Genomic DNA, 14,250 nt, shown 5'->3' on the forward strand with positions numbered 1-14,250 from the left:
GAGCCCCTAGAAGAGGGGGAACTCCCCCCAGGGACAGAGCCTCACCGAACCATGAGACGCTTCTTCACCAAGGACGAGCTCCCAGACCTGGTCACTCACAGCCTGAAGGAGCTCGCTATCCCGGGCGCAAGTGCATCAGGGGAGCCTAAGACGAATCCCCTGCTAGAGGGACTCCGCCAGACCTCTCGTCATTTCTCTCTCTTACAAGCCGTCCAGCAGCTAATTGATCTGGAATGGAGTACTCCAGAGTCCACATTCAAAGGGGGATGAGCTATGGCAGCCATGTACCCCCTGGACCCGGTGGCCAAAGACCTGACATGTCCAGAAGTAGATGCCATGGTCTGCGCAGTCTCGAAGCGCACTACTATCCCATTGGAGGGAGGAGCAGCGCTCAAAGATGCTCATGACCAGTGTCTGGAATCCATCCTTAAACAGTCCTTTGACGTCGCCGCTGTGTCTCTACAAATAGCGGCCTGCTGCACCATAGTGACACGTGCCTGCCTATCTCAGACCAGGAGCAACACCCCTGGAGAGGCCATGGAACCAGCAGTATCATTCTTTGCGGACGCTGCCTCCGATCTGGTGCGCACAGCGGCCAGAGGAGTGTCATCAACTGTGGCTGCCAGGAGACAACTCTGGCTCCGAAGCTGGTCGACCAACGCATTTTCCAAAACGCGTCTCACAAGGATGCCCTTCAAAGGATCCCTTCTGTTTGGCAGCGAACTAGAGAAACTGGCCAACAAATGGGGCGAGTCCCCATTGCTATGCCTACCGGAGGACAGAAACAAGAGAAACCAGCGACCCTTCCCCCGGGCCTCCAGGGGTAGAGGTTCACAACGCTTCAACCCATACAGAAGCACCTATCAAGCGCCCCGCCCTATGGGCAGGAACCAGTCCTTTCGGAACAAGCACCAGAAGAGGGGAACCAGCTCTGGTCCAGGCGCCAGCCGCACCCCACAATGAGATTCAGCTGACCCGTCCAAGGGAAGAAGCCATAGGGGGCAGACTAGCCCTATTCTACCACAGATGGGTCAAGATAACTTCGGACAAATGAGTCCTAGCCATCATTCAAGAGGGGTAGTACCTGGATTTCCTACAAACCCCTCCGGACAAGTTTATGGAATCCCCTGCCACAACCTCTCCAAGAGGGTGGCAGTGGAAGCTATACTGACCAGACTACTGGCCCTCGAGGCCATAACCCCAGTGCCTCCACAATAAATAAATACTGGGCATTATTCCATTTATTTTATCGTCTCCAAGAAAGAGGGGACGTTCAGGCCCATACTGAACCTCAAGTCGGTCAACCGCCACCTGAGGATTCCCCGCTTCCGCATGGAAACCCTATGCTCTGTAATAAGGGCGATTCAACCGGGAGAGTTCCTCACATCCCTGGATCTTTCGGAGGCCTACCTTCACATCCCAATTCATCAGGAACATCAGCGCTTCTTACGCTTCAAAATCCTGGACCATCACTACCAGTTCGGGGCACTACCCTTCTGGTTAGCCACAGCACCCCGGACGTTCACCAAGATCATAGTGGTGGTGGTGGCAACACTGAAGGAGGAAGGAAGGAATCCTCGTACACCCTTACCTAGACGATTGGCTGATCAGGGTGAAATCCCCAGAGGAAAGCCACCAAGCAACCAACAGAGTCAAAACTCTACTGGAGAGCCTCGGATGGGTAGTCAACACAAACAAAAGTTGTTTGCAGCCGACACAGTCACTAAAATATCTAGGAGTCCGATTCGACACCAAAGAAGACATGGTCAGCCTGACTCCCACAAGGAGATCAAAACTGAGGAACCAATTACAAATCCTGCTGAGCGAACCTCGCCCCACAGCATGAGATTACCTACAAGTCCTCACTCTGATGGCATCCATACTGGAAGAAGTGCCATGGGTGCGAGCTCACATGAGACCCCTGCAGTGCTCACTTCTATCGCGATAGAATCCAATGTCTCAGAACTACGCCATTCGTCTATCACTCCCGGACAGGGTCTGCACCCAGTTACGGTGGTGGCTGCAGGGCAGCCACCTGAACCAGGGGGCAAGGCTATCTTCACCAACCTGGACCCTGCTCACCACAGATGCCAGCCTATGAGCATGGGGAGCACACTGCAAGGGGCTAACTGCCCAAGGGCAGTGGGACGCAGAAGAGTCGGGATGGAACATCAACCGTCTAGAAGCGCGGGCAGTCAGACTAGCCTGCCGACGGTTCATTCACAGACTCCAAGACAAAGCGGTCAGAGTAATGACGGACAACGCCACAACAGTGGCCTACATTCAACCGCCAGGGGGGAACTAGAAGCCAACAGGTGTCTCTGGAAATAGACTCCCTAATGTCGTGGGCGGAAGTAAATCTCCAGGAGATTTCGGCCATCCACATCGCCGGGAAAAACAACATCACGGCGGACTACCTCAGCAGAGAAAGTCTAGACCCAGGAGAATGGAAGCTGTCGACCACAGCATTCCAAATGATAGTGAACTGGTGGGGAACACCAGACATGGATCTTCTGGCAAACCAGTCCAACGCCCAAGTACCCAGGTACTTCAGCAGCAGGTGGGAATCTCAGTCCCAGGGGATCGATGCCCTGGTACAGAAATGGCCACAGGGGACTCTTTTATATGCCTTCCCACAGAGGCCCCTATTGGGCGCAATTATTCACAAGATACAGCTACACAGGGGACTAGTACCTCTGGTGGCCCCGGACTGGCCAAGAAGACCGTGGTACGCAGATATGAGAAGACTAGTGGCAGGGACCCCCCCTGCCACTGTCTCCACACCGAGACCTGCTTCAACAAGGACCGATCCTCCACGAGGATCCAGCTCAATTCTCTATTACAGCCTGGCCATTGAGAGGGCTCGCCTGAGAAAGAGTGGATACTCGGGGGCTGTAATCGACACCCTACTCCGAGCACGCAAGTTCTCCACATCTCTAACGTACATAAAGATTTGAAGAGTATTCGAAGCCTGGTGCGAAGACCATGATGACATACCACACTCAAAGTTCCCGTGATCCTGGAATTCCTGCAGAACGGGCTACAGAAGGGTCTGTCCCTCAGCTCCATCAAGGTACAGGTGGCCGCATTGTCATGCTATGGCCCCAAGAGCGAGGGTGAAAGCATAGCTTCTCACCCGGACGTTTCATGCTTCCTGAAAGGAGTCAAACACATCGCCCACCACTAAAGTGGCCGGTACCTCTTTGGAATCTCAACCTGGTCCTAGATTTTCTAGCCGCAACCTTGTTCAGACCCCTCCGAGGTCTGTCCCTCCGCCTGTTAACGTTAAAGATGGCATTCCTGCTGGCAGTTTGTTCAGCCCGCCACATTTCAGAACTACAAGCACTGTCCTGCCAGGAGCCGTTCCTCAGGCTCACCCCGGGAACCATCCAGCTACGCCCGATCCCTTCGTTCCTTCCCAAAGTGGTGTCACACTTCCATCTTAACCAAACCATCTCGCTACCATCGCCAGATGAGTCGAAGAATTCGGAAGAAGCTCGTAGTCTACTCCACCCAAGATCGGCAGACTCCTATCCAGATACCTGGAAATGTCAAAACCCGTATGAAAAATGGACCACATATTTGTCCTCCACAGTGGGAAGAAACAAGGGGAAGCGGCCTCGCGGGCAATCATAGCCCGCTGGATCAAGGAAGTCATCAAGGCGGCCTACTTAGAAGCAGGCAAGCCACCGCCTCTACAGATCAAGGCCTATTCTACTAGAGCCCAAGCAGTGTCCTGGGCAGAAACCAGAATGCTGTCACCCGCCGAGATTTGCAGGGCGGCGACATGGTCCTCCATCCACACCTTCACCAGATTCTACCGCCTGGATGTTCAGGCTCGGAAGGACACGGCATTTGCAAGGGTAGAACTAAGTGGGTCACGGGCAGCCTTCCACCCAGTTCAGGAGTAGCTTTTATACATCCCATTGGTCCTGAGTCCATCTGCTACACGCTAGAAAATGGAGAAATTACTTACCTGATAATTTCGTTTTCCTTAGTGTAGACCGATGGACTCAGCAACCCACCCTTGGCTGCCGTTACTTATGGAATTTCGAATGATACAAGGGTAAGCCATGCTTTCTTTCACTTTGGACACCCATCCTACCAAGTGTCGACACTTTCCGGTTGAAGGCACTGGCGGTCTCCAGGTATAGCCAGTTCAACCAGATCAAGTTAATCAAGTTATAAAGTTTAACCAAGTTATAAAGTTATTCAAGTTAATCACACATATATCCACAATGCTTTTCGAGGAGAATACTAAAGAGCTGCACTTTCTGCAGGGGTATATGTACTAGGGGCTGACGTCAGATTGAAATCTGATCCGTCTCCAACTGCTATCAGGAGTACACTAGACCCATTGGTCCTGAGTCCATCTGTCTACACTAAGGAAAACGAAATTATCAGGTAAGTAATTTCTCCATTTCCATAGATAACAGGATGAATTAGCCATGCTGACCCACCCGCCTCCCTGGACAGCCTTTCCTTACTGCTATTGTACAGACTGAGGAGAATCTGCCTTCCTGCGCAGGAACACATTTTATTTATTTATTTAACATTTTTTCTATACCGACCTTCATGGTTAAAATACCATATCAGGACGGTTTACATCGAACAGGGGTAAAATAACTAGATAAAGGAAGAAAAAAACAAAGTTACATTACAACGAGGACTGTGAACTTGGAAGCTTAGGAAGCTAGAAGAGAAATATAAAGTTAAGTTAAAGGGAGAGAAACAAATTCCGGACTAGAGGTAGTCCAGACTAGAGATAGCTGCACAAAGCTAAGCTCTGTAACAGCTTGGTTAAGCTCCGCCTCCGATGCCTGACAGTCAGTCCCCATGACAGCATGGCTGATTCATCCTGTTATCTATGGAAACACCGTTCATTAGAAAAAAAAAAAATATTTTATTATTTCAGTAACAGTGACACATTCCTTCCATGACAAGATATTTTGTGAAGTATCACAAAAACTTGCAAGAATGTACTCAGAATCTATAAAGCAAACTTGCCATACCAAAATAGTACTTTCCTAGCATGTAGCAGATGGACTCAGGACCAGTGGGTATAGTGTTCTCCTGATAGCAGTTGGAGACCGATCAGATTTCAATCTGATGTCAGCCCTAGTAGATATACCCCTGCAGGAAGTTCAGCTCTTCAGTATTTTTCCGTCTTCATAGCAGTTCGGGACTCTATGCACACTAGCACAGTGTTAGAATAATTTAGCAAAGAAAACCAAAACAAGAAGAAATCTTACCTCTACAGACGAGCCCCGCTCTCCTGCGGTGACAACCATTGGGTCCCTCCCCCAGTTGAGAATTCCTGAGGTGATTTTCTTGATCCCTTGGAGGTAAGCCTTGGTCCGGCGGCTGACCCTCAGTGGGGACCTAGCCCCCGACATCGGGTGAGGCTGAGAGGCAGCGGGTGCAACTTCGAGCGCGGCGGCGAAGGTATTTTCCCAGATGCACCAAGACAAGGTAAGGTAGAAATCTATTTTAAAAGTCTCCAGTCGCCGAAACTCGAGGAGTCGCACAGGTCGCCAGCCGGGACCAATGCCACCATGTTGGTCTGCCCTAGCAGGGCTAGACCCCGGTCAAATCCAAGGGTCCTCCCACATGTAGACCCTCCGAGGTGGCTGCCATATTCTCCGTGTGGTCGCCGTCACCATTTTGATCTGTCCGCCGCCCTGATCCGCGTGCACAGAGGCGAGCCGTGCGCACAAATATCTTGTGCGCAACGTCGCGCACCCAAATACCGTGCGCATAGCCACGCACTTACTGTGCCGGGCGCATAACTTCGATCTGTGCGCACAACAGCATGCACATCTCGCTGAGCGTGTACCAATCCAATGCGCACAAGCCCTGTATTTTATGCGCACAAGCCATGGCACCACCGGAAAAGAAGCTCAAGGCTCAGGCCTTTTGTCCAGCATGCCACATGAGAGCTGCACAGCAGAAGGAGGCCACGGCCCTGTGTATACAGTGCAAGGAGGCCCTGGGGGATCCAGCCCATGGCCCTCCCCAGCCGGTACCGGGTTCCAGCTTCTTGAACAGTACACCGGACCTAGCGTCTCCCTGCGGGACCCTCTCTCAAACAGGACTCCCCAGGGACACAGCGCTTCTTAATTTAGACCCAGCATCTATCTCCTGGGAGGAATTCTTCAAAGGCCTGCATACCTTTGTCCACATGCAACCCGGGCCTCCGATAATATGGCCACAACCTCCGCCAGAGGACCTCAACATCCCGGGACCCTCTATGCCCAGGGAAGTGATTCCAGCGCTCAGAAGCCCCACCTTCGGGGACACAGACGACTCAGGTGAGGAATCAGAACCCCTGGAGGAAGGGGGAACTCCCTTCCGGGACAGAGCCCCACCGAACCATGAGGCGCTTCTTCACCAAGGACGAGCTTTCAGACCTGGTCACAGCTTGAAAAAGCTCGCTATCCTGGGCACAAGTGCCTCGGGGGAACCTAAGACGAATCCCCTACTAGAGGGATTCAGTCAGACCTCCCATCATTTCCCACTATTACAAGCTGTCCAGCAGCTAATTGACCTGGAATGAGATGCCCCGGAGACTACATTCAAAAGGGGGCGTGCCCTGGCAGCCATGTACCCTCTGGACCCAGCTGCCAAAGATCTGGCATGTCCAAAAGAGGATGCCATGGTCTGCGCGGTCTCGAAGCGCACTACTATTCCAGTTGAGGGAGGAGCAGCACTCAAGGATGCTCAAGACAGACATCTGGAATCCATCCTCAAACAGTCTTTTGACGTCTCCGCTATGTCTCTACAGATCGCGGTCTGCTGTGCCGTGGTGACACGCGCCTGCTTATCACAGACCAGGAACAACACTCCTGGGAAAGCCCTGGAACCAGTAGTATCATTCCTTACAGATGCGTTCTCTGATCTGGTGTGCACCACAGCTAGAGGAGTGTCATCAGCCGTGGCAGCCAGAAAACAACTCTGGCTCCAAAGCTGGTCGGCCGACGCATCTTCCAAAACGAGACTCACAAGGATGCCCTTCAAGGGAACCCTCCTGTTCGGAAGCGAACTAGAGAAACTAGCCAACAAATGGGGCGAATCTCCGATACCGCGGCTACCGGAGGACAGAAATAAGAGAAACCAGCGACACTTCCCCAAACTTCCAGGGGCAGAGAATCACAGCGCTTCAACCCATACAGAAGCACATATCAAGCGGCTCACCCCGCAGGCAGGAGCCAGTCCTTTCGGAACAAGCACAACAAAAGGGGAGCCGGCCCAGGCCCTAGCTGCACCCCACAATGAAAATCAGCTGACCCGTCCAAGGAAGAAGCCAAAGGGGGCAGACTTGCCCTATTCTACCAAAGATGGGTCAAGATAACTTCAGACAAGTGGGTCCCAGCCATCATTCGAGAGGGATATTACCTGAATTTCCACCACCTCCCTCCGGACAAGTTTGTGGAATCCCCTTGCAACGACCCTTCCAAGATGATGGCAGTGGAAGCTACATTGACCAGATTGCTAGCCTTAGAGGCTATAACACCGGTGCCTGCACAACAAATAAATACTGGACATTATTCCATCTATTTTATCGTTCCTGCGAAAGAAGGAACGTTCCGGTCCATCCTGGACCTCAAGTCGCTCAACCGCTACCTGAAGATTCCTTGCTTCCGCATGGAAACCCTACGCTCGGTAATAAGGGCGATACAACCGGAGAGTTCCTTACATCCCTGGATCTGTTGGAAGCCTACCTACACATTCCGATCCATCAAGAGCATCAGCGTTTTCTACGCTTCACGATCCTGGACCATCATTACCAGTTCTGGGCACTACCATTCGGGTTATATATTTATTTCTTTATTTTTAGTTTTTATAGACCGATGTTCCTGTATAATATACATATCACACCGGTGTACAAGGAAGTAAAACTGTCGCCTCGTAGGCGGCTTACATTGTAACAATTAACAAGAGAAACAAGGAGCATAAAGGAGCTTAGAGGAGCTTACAGAAAACAATCATGACTAATTATGTTTTAGTAACGAACTCTTAAGGAACATATGTACAGAGGGGATGGGTGTCAAAGACAAAACTGATAATGTATTTCTTCCTGCTCTTAGTTCTCCGGGAATGCTTGTGTGAAGAACCAAGTCTTTAGTTTCTTTTTGAATGGGTTAGCCACAGCACTCCGGACGTTCACCAAGATCATGGTGGTAGTGGCAGCAACACTGAGGAAGGAAGGAATCCTCGTACACCCTTATCTAGACAATTGGCTGATCAGGGTGAAATCCCCAGAGGAAAGTCACCAGGCGACCAACAGAGTCAAGACCCTTCTGGAGAGCCTCGGGTGGGTGGTCAACACAAACAAGAGCTGTCTGCAACCCTCCCAATCTCTAGAATACTTGGGAATCCGGTTCGACACCAAACAAGACAAGGTCATCCTGACACCGACAAGGAGATCAAAACTTATGACCCAGTTGCAAGCCCTATTGAGCGAGCTTCATCCCACGGCATGGGACTACCTCCAAGTCCTCAGCCTCATGGCATCCACACTGGAAGTAGTTCCATGGGCAAGAGCTCACATGAGGCCCCTACAGTGCTCACTACTATCACGATGGAATCCACTGTCCCAGAACTACACCGAACATCTTCAGCTCCCAGACAAAGCTCAGACCCAACTACGATGGTGACTACAAGAAGGCCATCTGAGCCAGAGAGTAAGACTATCCTCATCAACCTGGATCCTGCTCACCATGGACGCCAGCCTACGAGGATGGGGAGCACACTGCCAGGAGCTAACCGCCCAGGGGTAATGGAACATCAATTGCCTAGAAGACCGAGCAGTCAGACTAGCCTGCCTATGGTTCGGTCACAGACTCCGAGATAAATCAGTCAGTCTATGTCTGACAACGCCACAACAGTGGCCTACATCAACCATCAGGGAGGAACCAGAAGCCAACAGGTGTCTCTGAAAATAAACCCTCTAATCTCATGGGAGGAAGCGAACCTTCAAGAGATTTCGGCCGTCCACATCGCCGGGAAAGACAACGTCGCTGCGGATTACCTCAGCAGAGAAAGTCTAGACCCAGGAGAATGGAGGCTGTCGACCACAGCATTCCAATTGATAGTAAACCGTTGGGGAACATCAACCATGGACCTCCTGGCAAACCGGTCCAACGCCCAAGTGCCCAGCTTCTTCAGCCGCAGGCGGGAACCTCAGTCCCAGGGAATCGATGCCCTGGTACAGACCTGGCCACAGGAAACCCTATTTATACGCCTTTCCACCGTGGCCCCTATTGGGCGCAATCATCCACAAGATAGAACACCACAAGGGACCAGTACTTCTAGTGGCCCCGGACTGGCCAAGAAGACCGTGGTACGCAGACATGTGAAGGCTGCTGACAGGGAGCCCTCTCCCGCTACCGCCACACAGAGACCTGCTCCAACAAGGGCCGATCCTCCACGAGGATCCAACTCGATTCTCTCTTATGGCCTGGCCATTGAGAGGACTTGCCTGAGAAAGAGCGGATACTCGCGGGCAGTTATTGACACCCTGCTCCGAGCACGCAAGTTCTCCACATCCCTAACATACATAAGGATTTGGAGAGTATTCGAAGCCTGGTGTGAGGACCACGACATCGTTCCTCGCTCAGTCAAAATTCCTGCTATTTTGGAATTCCTGCAGAACGGACTACAGAAGGGATTGTCTCTCAACTCCATCAAGGTACAGGTGGCTGCATTGTCATGCTACGGAACCAAGGGTGAGAGCAGCAGCCTAGCCTCTCACCCAGATGTCTCCCGCTTTCTGAAAGGAGTCAAGCAGATCTGACCACCTCTAAAGTGGCCGGTGCCTCTTTGGAAGCTCAACCTGGTCCTAGATTTCTTAGCAGGAACCTCCTTCAGACCTCTTCACGACCTATCTCTCAGACTATTAACATTGAAGACAGCGCTCCTGGTGGCAGTCTGTTTGGCCCATCGTATCTCCGAGCTACAAGCACTGTCCTGCTGGGTGCCGATCCTCAGACTCACCCCGGGAACCATCCAGTTACGCACGGTCCCGACCTTCCTCCCCAAAGTGGTTTCTCACTTCCATCTCAACCAAACCATCTCACTACCATTGCCAGATGAGCTTAAGAATTCGGAAGAGTCTCGCAGTCTACGCCACCTCAACGTCAGCAGACTCCTAGTCCGATACCTGGAAAGGTCTGCATCCGTACAAAAAACGGACCATCTATTCGTCCTTCGCAGCGGGAAAAAGCAAGGGGAAGCAGCCTCGCAAGCAACTATAGCCCGCTGGATCAAAGAAGTTATCAAGGCGGCCTACGTAGAAGCAGGCAAGCTACCGTCTTTACAAGTCAAGGCCCATTCCACTAGATCCCAGGCAGTGTCCTGGGCAGAAGCCAAGATGCTGTCACCCGCCGAGATCTGTCGAGCAGCGACATGGTCCTCCATCCACACCTTCTCCAGGTTTTACTACCTGGATGTTCAGGCTCGAGAGGACACAGCATTTGCAAGGGCAGTACTAAGTGGGCCACTGGCAGCCTCCCACCCGGTTCGGGAGTAGCTTTTATACATCCCATTGGTCCTGAGTCCATCTGCTACACGCTAGGAAATTGAGAAATTACTTACCTGATAATTTCGTTTTCCTTAGTGTAGACAGATGGACTCAGCATCCCACCCACGGCTGCCGTTATTCATGGAATTCTCGAGTGACATCCCCGATAGCGAGTGATTCATGGGCAAGCTATGCTTTCCTCCAACTAGGACACCCATCCTACCAGGTGTCGACGTTTCTCGGTTGAGGGCACTGACTGTCTCCAGATATAACCAATTCAACCAGATCAAATTAATCAAGTTAACCAAGTTATAAAGTTAATCACGTTATCCAAATTATTCAGTCATGCATATATCCACAATTGCTTTTCGAGGAGAATACTGAAGAGCTGCACTTCCTGCAGGGGTATATGTACTAGGGCTGACATCAGATTGAAATCTGATCCGTCTCCAACTGCTGTCAGGAGTACACTATACCCACTGGTCCTGAGTCCATCTGTCTACACTAAGGAAAACGAAATTATCAGGTAAGTAATTTCTCCATTACTCCCATGACTCAAACAGCAGCTACCCTCTATGAAGAAGCAACAATGCAAATATTACACCAGGCCCTAGACCACCATCCACCTCCTAGTGAGAAAATAGAACAATCTGGACTGCTACAGATCCCTACACACAAACTACATGTTTGCAGAATACCTCATCTCAGACACAGATGCAGAAGAAAGACCCTCACCAAATATCGAATAAGTGAACACAAATTAGAAATAGAAATCTGTAGCCATAGGCTGAATTATCTTTGCTGTCCACTCCAGCTTCACCCTTCCCCCTCCTTTTCCCTACAGAACAGAAGGAAAGAGGGAAACAAAAGAATAGAGGCTGGATTAGGGACTATTTGCTTTGCAATGTCTCCTCCAGACTCACCCCTCCCGTTCTGTCCCTGAATGATGGGGGCATGGAGGAACTGGATTATGACATAAAATGCTTCTATGCTTGTCTGCTTCAGGCTTACCCATCCTATTTTGTTTCTGGCACGCTGCCCAAGAGGGAAGGAATAGGAGCAGGAAGGTTATTCTCAGCTGATTCCTACTGTGAGCCCTGGCCAATAAAGTAATCAAGGCATGGCCCTGGGCAGCTGTCTCTTTTGTGCATAGGTAAAATTGACCTTGCTGTGAACTGTTCCCCTCCATTCACTCACTCCGCTTCTTTCCCTTTACTCACTCCCCTCTCTTCCCACCTTGCTCCTTTCCCTTCTCTCTTCCTTCACCTACTGCCTAGGCCACGCCTCTCTGCCAGTGGCATCATTCCTTAGGATGGGTCTTGGGTCATCTCATGCTGGTGGGGCTGGCCTCCCTGCCAGCAGTATTCATCAGGGCAGGTCATGGGGCCTCCACACTAGTCTTTCTACCATGCAGGAGGTAAAAAACATAAAAATGCCTCTGGCCAAATCCAGATGTGCAAATAAAATGCAGGGGCTGGCCAAACAAGCTCTACAGACCTCTATCATATCCCCCCTTCTCCAAGCTGAACAGCTCTAACCTCTTCAACCTTTCCTCATAGGGGAGCTGTTCCATCCCCTTTATCATTTTGGTTGCCCTTCTCTGTACCTTCTCCATTTCAACTATCTTTTTTAAGATGCAGCGACCAGAATTGTAAACAATATACAAGGTGCGGTCTCACCATGGAGTGATACAGAGGCATTATGACATTTTCCATTTTATTAATCATTCCCTTCTTAATAATTCCTAATATTCTGTTTGCTTTTTGACTGCTGCAGCACACTGAGCCGACGATTTTAAAGTATTATCCACTATGATGCCTAGATCTTTTTCCTGGGTGGTAGTTCCTAATATAGAACCATACATCGTGTAACTACAGCGAGGGTTATTTTTCCTTATATGCAACACCTTGTACTTGTCCACATTAAATTTCATCTGCCATTCGGATGCCCAATCTTCCAGTCTTGAAAGGTCCTCCTGTAATGTATCACAATCCGCTTGTGATTTAATTACTCTGAATAATTTTGTATCGTCTGCAAATTTGATAGCCTCACTCTTCGTATTCCTTTCCAGATCATTTATATGTATATATTGTTGCGATACCTGGCCAAGGTAGCCCCTGCCTAGGACCCCTACCCTCGATGGTTCACCGGTGCGGGATCCCCCTCAGACGCAGCGGACGGCATGCGGGCCGAGGCACGACTTCCCTGGTGTCCCTGCAGGCAGCATCGGGGAGAGCGCGGCAGGCTCCGCCCCTTAAAGGGGCCATGGCGTGAAAACCAGAAGATGACGTCATCAACCAGGGAGATTTAAACCTCTCCCTGGGACCTAGTAGACGCCTTGCAATGAGGTCTCTGTGGTGTTACCTGCCTTGTCTTTGTTATTGTTTTCTCCTGGCTTGACTTCGGACTGGTTTTTGGTTTCTGCACTTTGCTGCCTGCCCTGACTTTGGCCTGGACTCCCGACTCTGCACTTTGCTGCCGGCCCCGGACCTTCTGCCTGGACTCAGACTCCACACCTTGCTTCCAGCCTCGAAGTTCCGGTTGGGCCCGTCTCTGCCTTTCTCCACCTGTCTCAGACCCACGGACTGGTCTGTTCCTTCGCAGTACCTGATATCCATAGGAACATCTGTAGTACCCGCTCCTCGGGGGCTCCTGACGATCCCAGGCTATCCACTCCTCGGAGGGCCTCCTGGCGGTACTGTGGGACTTTCTCTTCAGTAGGACTGTCGCCCATACCACCTTCCAGAGACGAGTTCATCGGGGCTGACCCTCGGTGGAATATCATCCTTTGCTCCGGACTAAGGGTCCACACTCAGTACATATATATTGAAAAGCACCGGTCCAAGAGATCCCTGAGGCACGCCACCGTTTACCCTCTTCCACTGAGAAAATTGACCATTTAATCCTACTCTCTGTTTCCTGTCTTTTAACCGGTTTGCAATACACAAAAGGACATCGCCTTCTATCCCATGAATTTTTAGTTTTCTTAGAAGCCTCTCATGAGGGACTTTGTCAAACGCCTTCTGAAAATCCAAATACACTACATCTATCGGTTCACCTTATCCACATGATTAACCCCTTCAAAAAAATGAAGCAGAATTTGTTAGGCAAAAATTCTCTTGGGTAAATCAGTATTGACTGTGTTCCATTAAACCATGTCTTTCTATATGCTCTATGATTTTGATCTTTAGAATAGTTTCCACTATTTTTCCCGGCATTGAAGTCGGGCTCACTCGTCTATAGTTACCCATATCGCCCCTGGAGCCCTTTTTAAATATTGGGGCTACATTGGCCACCCTCCAGTCTTCAGGTACAATGGATGATTTTAATGATAGGTTACAAATTTTAACTAATAGATCAGAAATTTCATTTTTTAGTTCCTTCAGTACCCTAGGATGCATACCATTCGGTCCAGGTCATTTGCTACTCTTTTTAGTTTGTCAATCTGGCCTACTACATCTTCCCGATTCACAGTGATTTGGTTCAGTTCATCTGACTCATCACCCCTGAAAACCATCTCCGGAACTGGTATCTCCCCAACATCCTCATTAGTAAACACAGAAGCAAAGAATTCATTTAGTCTTTCTGCAATGGCCTTATCTTCCCTAAGAGCCCCTTTAACCCCTCAGTCATCTAATGGTCTAACCAACTCTCACAGGTTTCTTGCTTCGGATATATTTTAAAACATTTTACTATGAGTTTTTGCCTCTATGGCCAACTTCATTTCA

Source organism: Rhinatrema bivittatum, chromosome 2, assembly GCF_901001135.1.
Source record: "Rhinatrema bivittatum chromosome 2, aRhiBiv1.1, whole genome shotgun sequence".
In the NCBI taxonomy this organism is placed as follows: domain Eukaryota; kingdom Metazoa; phylum Chordata; class Amphibia; order Gymnophiona; family Rhinatrematidae; genus Rhinatrema; species Rhinatrema bivittatum.